Source organism: Panthera onca, chromosome E1 (assembly GCF_046562875.1).
Source record: "Panthera onca isolate mPanOnc1 chromosome E1, mPanOnc1 haplotype 2, whole genome shotgun sequence".
In the NCBI taxonomy this organism is placed as follows: Eukaryota; Metazoa; Chordata; class Mammalia; order Carnivora; family Felidae; genus Panthera; species Panthera onca.
Genome location: NC_138352.1, coordinates 20528082 through 20541312, shown reverse-complemented (window position 1 = coordinate 20541312; position 13231 = coordinate 20528082).

The following is a 13231-nucleotide window of genomic DNA, read 5'->3' as shown; positions in this document are numbered from 1 at the left end:
GTATGGTAGTCCTATTTTTAATTTTTTGAGGAACCTCCATACTGGTTTCCACAGAGGCTACGCCAATTTGCATTCCCACCAATAGTACACGAGGGTTTCTTTTTCTCCACATCCTTGCCAGCACTTGGTGTTTCTTGTGTTTTGGATTTTAGCCATTCTGACAGGTGTGAAGTCATACTTCATTATGCTTTTGATTTGCGTTTTCCTGATGATGAGCGATGTTGAGCATCTGTTCATGTGTCTACTGGCCATCTGGATGTCTTCCATGGGAAAAAAAAATCCCTAGAAGTTTGTACTTTTGTTTTATTTTGCTGCAAGACATTCCATGAAATGAGTGTTCAAGTCTATTCACTGCAGGGATATTTTCTATTGATCTGCACTTGCAGTTACCCAACTTGTCGTCTGCCAAATCCGTTATGCTGTTAAATACACCTACTGAGGGGCACCTGGATGGCTCAGTTGGTTGAGCATCTGACTTCGGCTCAGCTCATGATCTCGCAGTCTGTGGGTTCGAGCCCCGTGTCGGGCTCTGTGCTGACAGCTCAGAGCCTGGAGCCTGCTTCGGATTCTGTGTCTCCCTCTCTCTCTGCCCCTCCCCTGCTCAGGCTCTGTCTCTGTCTCTCTCTCTCAAAAATAAATAAACATTAAAAAATGCACCTACTGAGCTCTTAGCTTCTGATACTGTAGTTTTGTTTCATTTTTAGAATTCCCCCTTGACTGTGTTTTCAAAAGGATTCTAATTTTCCGGTACAATTCTCCACTCTCTTTTCTTGATTTAATTAGAATCGTTTTCAAGCCCTCGCTTGCTTATCCTAATAACCTAGTGGAAACTACATTTCATATGCTCTCCATTACATGGGTTTCATCGTGGCTTCCAGCTCAAAGCAAATACAATTCTAACCTGAACTGCTGACTGACTCTGCCAAGAAAATTTCCAACAGATTCCTTCTGGTTCTTTCAAAAACCATCTATGGGCTCCTTCAGAGGTGAAATGACCCACCAAGTTTTTTAAATTAACCAGTCCTTGGCAGGTTAATGTGCTGGCTGTATTATGTTTGAGAACATCCTGACTGAGGTCATTCCCGGGCTCCCACGAGGCAGTTGCAAAATGAAACGGCTGCAGATTTGCAACAGCGGGTCAGAACATCAAAATATTTCATTGTGCCCGTGACCACCCTCCTCTGTCCAGTCCAGCTCTTTCCCCAGGATTTTAGGACTTGGGATCCTCTGCCCTATCGGCAAATGCCTCCAGTAAGAACACTCATTACCTGGTCCAAATCTTTCATTTAGCTTTGGGTATGATTCATTTATCTCAGTTTTCTAAAATAGAAAAAGATGATAGATAATAAGATAGAAATTTTCCTCAAGTACAGCTTTTATTATATTGCTTCCTTGATCCAAAGAATTCAATGGCTTCTCCTCGCCCATCTTGGCACCCACAGACCTCTCTTGCAGACTTGCATTTAATTAACACCTTAGGCGGACCTACTGCTCTAGAGAAGCTAGTCTGTTCCAGAAACATCCCGAGTGTCGCACGATGGCTTACACTGTGACAATACGCCCCCTACACCCCATCAGGAGGTCTTGCTCTGCACATCCCCTGCAAACCTCCTGTCTGAAGGTCACAGTGTCTCATTCACCCCTGAAATCCCAGCAAGTAACACAATGACTCGTACACAGAAGGAACGCTAAATATGAAATCTCCACCATTATTTTGGGACGTATCAATACCAACGTCATCTTCTTCTTACCTGAAAATGACTCTAAGATCTCAAACTCTGAATTCTGCCCTCCTCGCCCCGATCGCTAGGTCATCTGCGGATCACATCTTACAGGGAGGTTATGTTCGAAAAGCCAGTCCAAACTCCAAACATTAAGAATTGTCAAATTTATTATGAACACGTGAAACTACCATAAACCTTGTGTTCAAATAAAACAAAACTGTCAAATTTTCCCTCGGAAAGTCCTGCAAGTAACTCACACACACACACAAAAGAATGTTGATCATTTTAAGCGTACTATGATTTTTTTCCAGGAAGTTCGACACACCACAAGCAGCCAGCTTGTCCTGACATTGGACGACGTGGCTGTTTTCCAGCTGAGAAGCGTAGGAGGTGCTCGGCCTGGGTTCAGAAGCCATGCTGCACGAAAAATACATTTTCATTCACTTTTCACGTGTTGGTTTTGTCTTCGTCCCTTGGGATGCACAGTTGGTCTCCAATCAATGACGTGTTCGAGTGATGAACTCCACTATTGTTCCATACTTCCCACCTTGCCCATTCCCCCTACCCTCCTCAAACCCGCTCTTCAGCGACATGGGGATCTTGAACCTAGTTCTCAGTTTACTGGTTCCACCTCTGCTTTCCTTGTCTTTCTTTGAAACCTTCCCAACGGTTCCTACAATGTCCCTCCTGCTTCATCCATGTTATCAGTCTTCAAACCTGCATTTTCATGGATTTTCTTCAACAGCGTAATTTCTTCCTTCTTAGAACTTTCACAGCCCATCTGAGGGCTTCTGCTATGGCATGTGGACAATTTTATTTTGCTCAAGGTGCAAATCACAGACTAACCTGCAAGTGCCTTGTGGGCAGGAGATATAGCCCATCCATGTTCAGTACCCCTCCTGGAACCTGGCATGGTGCCATGAACACACCAAGTATTCTATGGTGTTTGTGGAATGAATGTGAATTGATGATATATTAGGAAGTGTATGTATTGTGTATTCAGGATTTGGCTCCTGGAAATATAATAAAGGTGCAGAGAGACCAATTGGCAGCTGAGTATTCTGTGCAGAAGGGGTTAAAGCCTTCAGAGTGGAAATGGAGAGAATGACAGGTAGACACAAAGGGATGGACATATTTGAGGTTGGAAACAGGGCACAAAAGAAGTCTCCAAGGCTGACAACCCAGGTGCCCAAGAGATTGATTTTACCACTTACAGAGTAGGGGTTATTTTTCCAGGGGGAAGGGAAGACTTAAGAGCTAGACACATTGAGCCTGAGATGCTGATAGGACAGCCACGTGAAAATGTCCAGCACGAAGTCAGAAATAAGAATGCATCGCTCAGGCAAGAGACCTAGATCTGACTGTGGAAATGGGAATCCTGTGTTGAAAGTGAAATGGAGAACACCCTCCAAGAGGCAGTGTAGATCGCAATGCAGGCGGACAAGGGCTTACCGTCGCGACATCCTGGGGACACACACACATAACCAGGTAGCTTTTTAAATGTCTCGTTCACCTACAAATGTAGCCACCGGCCACATGGAGCTTTTAAAATTAAATAAACTTAAGGATTCAGTTCCGAAGTCCTACCAGTCACATTTCAAGGGCTCAGGAGCCACATGTGGCTACTGGGTATCATACTGGACAGCACAGATATATAAAATTTCTGTCCCTGCAGAAAGTTCTGACAGATAGTTCTGGTCTAGACTGAAGGAAAAAAGAATGAGAATTGCAATAAGAATCGTGGCACCACCCCAGGAAAGCACTAGGGTTGATTTGCCAAGCAAATATGCTACATTTTAGTGCCTTTGCTATTTGCAGCAACAAGTTGCTTTAAAAAAACCAAACAAACAACTTTTTTATTATGTAAGTAACAGATGGCTCCATATAAAAAAATATTTTAAAAATTGGAAAGCATATGGGGCGTCTGGGTGGCTCTGTCAGTTAAGCATCCAACTCTTGATCTCAGCTCAGGTCATGATCTCACAGTCGTGAGGTCGAGCCCTGCGTGGGGCTCTGCACTGACAGCACAGAGACTGCTTGGGATTCTCTCTCTCTCTCTCTGTCCCTCCCCAACTCTTTCTTCTCAAAATAAATAAATAAACTTACAAAAAATGGAAAGCATAAATATTAGGGGTGCCCGGGTGGCTCAGTCAGTTAAGTGTCTGACTTCCACTCAAGTCATGATCTCAGAGTCACAGTCTGGGATTCAAGCCCCGTGTTGGGCTCTGTGCTGACAGCTCAGAGCCTAGAGCCTGCTTTGGATTCTGTGATTCTCTCTCTCTGCCTCTTCCCTACATGCACTCTGTCTCTCCCTGTCAAAAACAAATAAACATTTTTTAAAATTTTTAAAAAGAAAGCATAAAAAATAAAAATCCCCCCCAAACCTATCCAGATCTAGCCATTGATAACATTTTTTTAGTAAATCTGTCCAGTCTGGTCTTTAAAATATTACATTTTAATAATAATTGAAATCATATTATACATATAATTTTGTCAACCGTCTTATTCGCCTGAAAGTATATATCATAAACATTTTCCCAGGGATTAGCCCATCTCTGATCTGGAACGATTCTTAGAAGTGTAAATGCTCAGCCACAAATATTTTGTTTATTTTATTTTATATTTTATTTTATTTTATTTTATAGTTTATTTTACTTTATTTTATTTTTAAACATTTATTTTGAGAGAGAGAGAGAGAGGCAGAGAGGGAGAGAGAAAGAATCCCAAGCTGTTCTTATAGAGCCCCATGCGGGGCTCAACCCCACAAACAGCGAGATCATAACCTGAGCCAAAACTAAGAGTCTGATGCTTAACGAACTGAGCCACCCAGGTGCCCCATAGGCCACAAATATTTTAAAGACTTTTGTCACATCATACCATTTTATAAAAAAGCTCGGTCAATTTTCACTCCCAGCAGTAAATGTGTCAAAATTCTGGTCATAATCTGTCTTTTCTTAACTTTCCCCAAAGTCATTTTTTAAGTTTTTATTTAAATTCCAGATAGGTAACATACCGTGTAATATTAGTGTCAGGTGTACAATATAGTGATTCCACACTTATGTACAACCAAGGTCATTCGATTGCTTTCTATCTTTGCCAGTTGGGAATATACCACTTGCTTCAAACATTTTTGTGTTTGTGGCCAATTCCATTTATTTTATGTACTTTTTGTTCCTGCCCTTCCCTATTTTACTATTTGCCTATTATTTATAAAACTGCATTTCGTATATTAAATGTTGAGTTTGTCTATATATGTAGAGAGATAGAGGTAGAGAGCTTTATAGGTATCTCCCAATTTTTTTTTTCCGCTTTCTTCTCACGTAAAGAAAGTTTAAAATCTGTGTATAATCAAATACTTGTCTTTTCCCTATGGTATTTCTTCCTCCATTTCTTGTTCTGTTAGACTTCCCCAGATGCTCGTCACTGTATTTTCTCCTAGTTCTTCTATTACTTCCATGTTTGAAAACAGTTATTTTGATTTTTGCTTGCTATCCATTGTACCTCAGCATGTTTTTGAAGATGAATTAGAGGAAAATCATATTAAAACACTATTTGGCCATTATTTCCCCCAATGGTCTTCTTACCACCCATTTACAACTCCTTTGAGTTCGAGGTCGTTGACTGACAAGTAGGCTACCAAGAGTTAGAAGAGATTTGGACAAGAAAATAAATTGTTGGAATAACATGGAATCAATAAGGGTTACTGCAAATATTGAATTAGCCTTTCTTCCAATATGCACTGGACAGGAAAGTTTTGTATGTTCCTTCCCTCTATCCAGGCATCTCGCCTTCCTCCTATGGAGCATCACAACAAGTTAAGACCTGACATGGCCTCAGGTAGCCCCCAAAGATGACCAAGTGGTGAAGGGAGCTAGTGGGCCAAGGAGGTTCTGATGGAGGGCTATTACTGTGATCAGTCTTCTGATTCTGGAAAGAGAAAGGATACAACTCTAACCCTCAGTGCCCCCTCTGGGCACCCTTATCTCTGATCTCCCCTGGAAAGTCAAAGACCACACAGTCTACAAATGACCATAAGGGAGAAGGGCTTGAGTGCACCAAAATCAATCCTTTTGAACCCAGCTTCCCATGGCTAGAATTTTCTGTTGTGTCGTTTGTCAGATGATTGCTTTGTACCACAAATACAGTTCAGAGACCGTTTTGGTGCAGGGTATTTGCATCTTACATTGACATACAACCCTACACTTTTGGGAAGACTTTCACACACATTTGTGGAAAGGCCACTGAACTAGATGTCCAAAACCCTGTTGGTGGGGTTGTTGAGTTATTGCTACAGGGGACTACAGGAGATCACTTAATTCTTGTTCCCTCGTCCGAATTATGGCCCTAACTAGCTCCCTGACTTAGGTCCCGTCACCCTCCAGGGTGTTACAAGACTATGCCCTGTGTGTTGCTCTTTAAGTTCACCAACACCCACCATTATTGCCCCTTGGTTTGAAGACGATCACATCTGCTGAGAGCACAAGTGTGCAAACCCACACCATCCCTGGACAGCCACATCCAAAGCAAGCAGATGGACACTTGAAGAATGACACATAAATGGCAAATACACTTCACGGACACCCACTACTGAACCAGCCAATTACTCAGTTCCATGCAAAATAAGGAACTGGTTAAGTTTGCATTTTCTCCTTTCTGACTGTATTCTTGTGTTGTGGAGACACGCCCAGGTAGTTTAAAGGGTGTCTCGAGAGAGAGCCTATTTTCACGGGGAATGAAGACAATGCGTAGTCAAGGGAAAATAACTCATTCTGTTGTAGGGAGGTGATGCATCCGACTTTCACTGTATTTTTAAAAACTCACATTTGGAAATCATTGTAAACAAAAGAGACAGATAAACGGGCAGGTGACAGATAATCCTCCAATCATGTGAAACTTGCTTAAGTAACTAGCTCAAAACAGTTCTTACATCCTGAGAAAGGCTTAGTCAATCTTCTAAAAAACAAACAAACAAACAAACAAATGCTTGAAGTGAGTTATTAGGTGAGTGCGTACCTTGGACCTCAGCCATCATCAATAAGATCAATCCCCAAAATGCTCAGCTGCCCTTCTGCAGAGGACAAAATGCTCATCTATTCTTACTCTGCTGAGGAGTAAGCTGAGAGGGGCCGTCCAGCTAAACCCACTAAGACGAGGCTCTGGTTAAGATACCCAGTCACCATCCAACCCTTGCTTATTTGGTGTTTTCTTTATGAAAAGTACATTTAATTCACTTATCTTTGTCAAAGTGCATGAGCGTTTTGTTTCAGTATGGTTGCCCGTAGAACACTCTGGCTCCAAAGGACAGTGGGGCTGTTACATGAGGTCCCGCCACGCTCTTGTGCAAGGATCTCAGGTAAGCAAAACAACCTGCGAGGACATGAAATCCTTCTTTAGAACCACCTAAAGAGGTCAAAAGTCACATAACCAGAAAGTGTCTCACCTAGCCCCTCCGATTTCAAATCTAAGATTCTCCCCCTCCCCAAATAACACATTGCCTCGCCATACAAATCAAGTAAGTATGTTTCCCACGGTATTGTGAGAATGTAGCCCATATTGATGAAAAGTGCCCAGTCCAAGCTCAAGTCAGGAAAGCATCCCAGGATGTTCTGACTGTATGTGGCTGGGTGTAGAGACACATATCAACCGACTGTATAGGAAGAGACAGGTTTTCCCAAGACCATGTGCCCTTTTCCAAGACACCACTTTAAGCCTGAGAGCCGGCTCCATTTGGCATGTCAGGGACCATAGAAAGGTTTCCATCGCCCGGAACATGCTTCTGGATTTTTCAAAGTAGCCCACAGCTGCGCTCAGCCTCCTTGCAGCCCAGGTGGAGGCGGCAGGGAGCTCGGTCCCCAGTGGGATCCAGTGCAGGGGTTGGGCTGTAGGGCCGTTCTCACCGCCCGGAAAGTGAAAAGAGACTGGAAGCCTTGGGCCTGCAGAGAACTCAGGCTGGCCTCTGCAGGGCGGGAGGGGGTGCTCTCTCTTCCCCAGCCGCCTGGGATCGACTCAGAGGCAGCTCCAGAAAAAGAGGTGCCACGCTGCCGGCCGGGGTTTCAGGAGGGCTTCCCAGGTGAGGTGATGGGTGAATGGAGACTTGAAGGGTGTGTGGAAATTTGCCAGGAGGAAAAGGAAAAGTACGTTCCAGGAAGAGAGCCGGTCAAAGGTCAGGGGCCATGCCAGAGGGACTCTGTGTTTGGGAACCGGGGAGGTTGAGGGAGGAGGGGTGGCTTCCAAAACGTGGGTCTTTGCCCTGCCCACCCTGGTTGTATTACTTCCAACTTAGTGCTCTTTTCTGTCTGTTCCCGATGGTTTCTTGTTCCTTTATGATCAAATAGTACAAAGCCCCTCGAGACTATAAATTTACCTATAAGAAAATGCTAAGAGGAGATCCTACCTGCTTTTGTCTTTACGAAACCATGTGGTGGATTTGCAAATTAAAGTTTAACATATTCTGCCCCCGGGGCGCCTGCGTGGCTCAGTCTGTTAAGCGTCCGGCTCTTGACCGTGGCTCAGGCCACGATCTCAAGTTTGTGGGTTCGAGCCCCGCGTCCAGGTCCGTGCTGTCAGTGCAGAGCCTGCTTGAGATTCTCTCTCTCTCCTGCTCTCTCTGCCCCTTCCCCATGTGTGCACTCTCTCCCTCTCAAAATAAATAAACTTTAAAATAAAATAAAATGTCCTACCCCCACCTCTGTGGACGTGCGCAAAATGTTTCTGTGCCTGGCAGTTCCGGGTCAACTCCCAGGCAACATGGCGGGCTGGACTGGAAGAATGACTTCCTCGTGCCCAGTATGGGTGGTAGCCAGCAGCACCCAGCAGCCGGCGCCTTCCCCAGCCTCCCCTCTGGGGGATTGCACGGGTGTGCTCCTGGGGGACAGCTCCCGAGGGCAGCTCTCCCCAACCCTCGAGGGCAGGTGCCCCGAAAATGTTGCCAGTGCAACACTATACGTACAACACCTCCACCCTTCCCTGGGCCACCCTTGTGCTCCATCTAGGCACATGCCTCAGCCCTAGGGAGGTGGGGGCTCTTGCTTGAATGCTCTACCTTAGTCCTGGGGGTGGGGGCTGCTTCTGGTAACTGCTAGTCCTGTTCTCTTTACTCCTCACGAGCCAGCCAGTTCCTGCAATCATGTTCTAGTTAACAGAGTATATACTTCTTTATATTAAACTTGCCCAAATTCCCATGTGGTGTCTGTCTCCCGATCGGACACTGACTGACGCGCACGGCGACAAGATCGGGGACCAAGCGGAGGAAGGCAAAGAAAATGTCCCAGGCTCCTGATGGGGGAAATATACCAGAGCTGAAGAGTAGAGCTCTCTCGATTTTAAGGGAAAATCAAATGCTTCCTGTGTCCTCACCACAACAGAACCTTCTCCACTCATGACCTGTTCGCAGGTGAACTACTTCCTTCGTCCTGTTCCCTTCCCTTACAAAGCCCGCCTCGATGAGAAGATAATAGACATGATAAAAAACAAACACCGATTGAGCATTTTTATGTGCGAGGAGCCATCGTGAATATTTCAAATACATACATGATCCTTACAATAACTCAGCGAGGTGGGTTCTGCCCCTAACCTCGTTCGACAGAGGAGGAATGTGCCCAAATTGCAAATCTAGTAAATAACGGATCTGGTCATTGACTCCAGAAAGTCTGGCTCCAGAACCACTTTCCAGTACAAAGAATTACCAGAGCTAGAAGGACCCCTCTAGTTGCAAGAATCTCTCTCTCTCTCTCTCTCTTTTTAATGTTTATTTTTGCAAGAGAGAGAGACAGAGCATGAGCAGGGGAGGGGCAGAGAGAGAGGGAAACACAGAATGTGCAGCAGGCTCCAGGCTCCGAGCAGTCAGCACAGAACCCCACGCGGGGCTCGAACTCACGGACCACGAAGTCATGACCTGAGCCCAAGTTGGACTCCCAACCGACTGAACCACCCAGGTGCCCCAAAAGCTCCAAACGCTTTCATTAAAAGAGAACACAAGTACAAAAGTATAAACTTGTAACTAGCAGATAAGTCCAGGACATCTAACACACAGCATAGTGATTCTAGATGGCCATACTCCAAAGCTGCTAAGAGTCTAGGTTTTAGTTGTCATCACCACGAACAGAAATAATCATGTGGGGAGGAGCCAAGATGGCGGAACAGCATGGAAGTTTTTTGTGCCTCGCGTCCATGAAATCCAGCCAGGCCAACACTAAACCATCCTACACACCTAGAAAACTGATGGGAGGATTAACACAACAATCTTCACAACCTGAGCCACAGAATTCAGCAGGTATGTGGCACGGAGAGGTGAATTTGGGGAGCAAGAAGCCGTGGAAGGTGGGGAACCTCTTTTGCGGTCGGAGAGAAGATGGAGACTGGGGGGGGGGGGAGAAGGCGGGAAAAGCACCCCTCCCCAAAAGCAGCTGGAGAGAATGTGGAAAATTGGAAACGGCCGCAGGGACTAAACCGAAAAGGGAGAAAGGAGAAAGGAGAGGGTTTGCATTAAGACTGTAAACAAGGGAAGCGCAAAGGCTGCAACCCCGCAGCTCCCTACCTGGCGGTGCTCTGGTGGGAAGGGCGAATCCCCGGGAACAGAGTGGGGACCGGGAGGTTCTCTGGCCACACGGGGAAAAGCGGTTCCACTGCCGGAAGGACATTTGGTAGAGACTGTTGAAGCCACCTGGTCCCAGCAGATCCCGGAAGGTGGCCACACTCTCTGGGGCTGGGGCAAGGTGGTTGAGGGCGAAGCCTGGTGCCAGATGTGTGTTGCGATTTTCCACGGTCCCTGAAACGCTGAGGCCGCACTGTCTCGCGATCTTTTTGGGGGGTGGACTGGCCCCTGGCCGCAGTCTCGGGGCACCGGCGACAACAGAGTCCAGCGGGCGTTCCTGGGTGCAGCCGACACTCGACCATTGCTCATTCGGCCATTGATCGGCGAGACCCTCCGGCAGAGGGGCGGAGTGGGTGAAAGCCGCCGTCCTTCGGAAGCAAGGGGCCGGGGAAGACAGCCGCGTCTGAGACAAAACTCGGGAGAGAGGTACGGCCTGGGGCCTGGTCACGGAGAGGGAAAAAGCGGGGAGTGGACGAGAGCTGAAGACGGAGGACCGGTGCGCGACTGCTGATCCGGGAGAACTGGGTGGCTGGGTGGCGTCATTTTTCATGGCTGCCGCGCATGTGCATGCGCACCGATGAGCACCGCAACCATCCACCCTGATAGGCTAGCAGCGCCATCTAGGGGAGAGCGGAGCCGTTACACCGAGCCCCGCCCAACTGGGCCAACTTCGCTCTTCAAGAACACAAGTCTTAATCTACGGACTATAAAGAGCTACACGGACTGACTCTAGGGGAAAACGAAGCAATTTCAGTCCTACTTCAATCTGTTAGCAGGTTCATCTATTCAGTTTTTTTTTCTTTTCTCTTTTTTCTTTTTCTCTTTCACAATTCTTTTCCTTGAATACAGAAAGAGAAAAAACTCATTTTTAGTTTCAATTTTTATTAAAAATATCTGTCTTTAATTTTTATTACTATATTTTTTGCTTTTATGTAATTTTTTTCAAATTCTCTCTTACTCCCATCATTTTATTTCAGTCTACTACAGTGTATTCACTTTTTCAAATTTTCAAACAATTTCTTTTTTTATCTTTTTTCTTTTTCATTTCTTTTCTTTTTTCTTAAATATAGAAAATGAAAAAAATCATATTCTTTTTGATTTTTATTAAAAATATTTTTCTATAATTTTTTTCTACTATATTCTCTACGTTTGTGTATTTTAGTCTACTTTAGTGTATTCATTTTTTTCAAATTCTCAATTTCCTTTTTTCTCTCTCCCCCCCTTTTGTGTGTGTGTGTGTGTGTGTGTGTGTGTGTTTCTCTAATCTGTCAAACCACATTCTACACCCAGACCAAAACACACCTAGGATCTAGCATAATCTATTTGATTTGTGTGTGTGTGTGTTTAATTTTTAATTTTAATATTTTTTAATTTTAATTTTTTTAATTTCAATTTTTCTATCTCATTAATTCCTTTTCTCCCTTCAAAATGACAAAACGAAGGAATTCACCCCCAAAAGAAAGAGCACGAAGAAACAACAGCCAGGGATTTAACCAACACAGACACAAGCAAGATGTCTGAACCAGAATTTAGAATCATGATAATAAGAATACTAGCTGGAGTCAAAAAGAGATTAGAATCCCTTTCTGCAGAGATTAAAGAAGTAAAAAATAGCCAGCATGAAATTAAAAATGCTCTAACTGAGCTGCAATCACGGACGGATGCAGCGGTGGCAAGGACGGACGAGGCAGAACAGAGAATCAGCGATATAGAAGACAAATTTATAGGGAATAACAAAGCAGAAAAAAAGAGGGAGATTAAGGCAAAAGAGCACGATTTAAGAATTAGAGAAATCAGTGACTCATTAAAAAGGAACAACATCAGAATCATAGGGGTCCCAGAGGAGGAAGAGAGAGAAATAGGGGTAGAAGGGTTATGTGAGCAAATCATGGTGGAAAACTTTCCTAACCTGGGGAAAGACACAGATATCAAATCCAGGAAGCACAGAGGATTCCCATTAGATTCAACAAAAACCGACTATCAACGAGGCATATCATAGTCAAAATCACAAAATACTCAGGCAAGGAGAAAATCATGAAAGCAGCAAGGGAAAAAAGTCCCTAACCTACAAGGGAAGACAGATCAGGTTTGCAGCAGACCTATCCACAGAAACTTGGCAGGCCAGAAAGGAGTGGCAGGATATATTCAATGTGCTGAATCAGAAAAATATGCAGCCAAGAATTCTTTATCCAGCAAGGCTGTCATTCAAAATAGAAGGAGAGATTAAAAGTTTCCCAGACAAACAAAAATTAAAGGAATTTGTGACCACTAAACCAGCCCTGCAAGAAATTTTAAGGGGGACTCTCTGAGGGGAGAAAAAATGAAAAAATATATATATATATAAATAAATAAATACATAAATACATAAATAAATAAATAAATAAATAAATAAATACCAAAAGCAACAAAAGATTAGAAAGGACCAGAGAACACCAACAGAAACTCCAACTCTACAAGCATCATTATGGCAATAAATTCATATCTTTCAGTACTCACTCTAAACGTCAATGGACTCAATCCTCCAATCAAAAGACACAGGGTAACAGAATGGATAAGAAAACAAGACCCATCTATATGCTGTTTACAAGAGACCCACTTTAGACCTAAAGACACCTACAGATTGAAAATAAGGGGATGGAGAACCATCTATCATGCAACAAAAGAAAGCCAGAGTAGCCATACTTATATCAGACAATCTTGACTTTAAAATAAAGACTGTATCAAGAGATGCAGAAGGGCATTATATCATAATCAAGGGGCCTATAGACCAAGAAGTCCTAACAATTGTAAACATTTATGCGCCAAATGTGGAAGGACCCAAATATATAAATCAATTAATCACAAACATTAAGAAGCTCATCGACAGTAATACCATAATAGTAGGAGACTTCAATACCCCACTCACAACAATGGA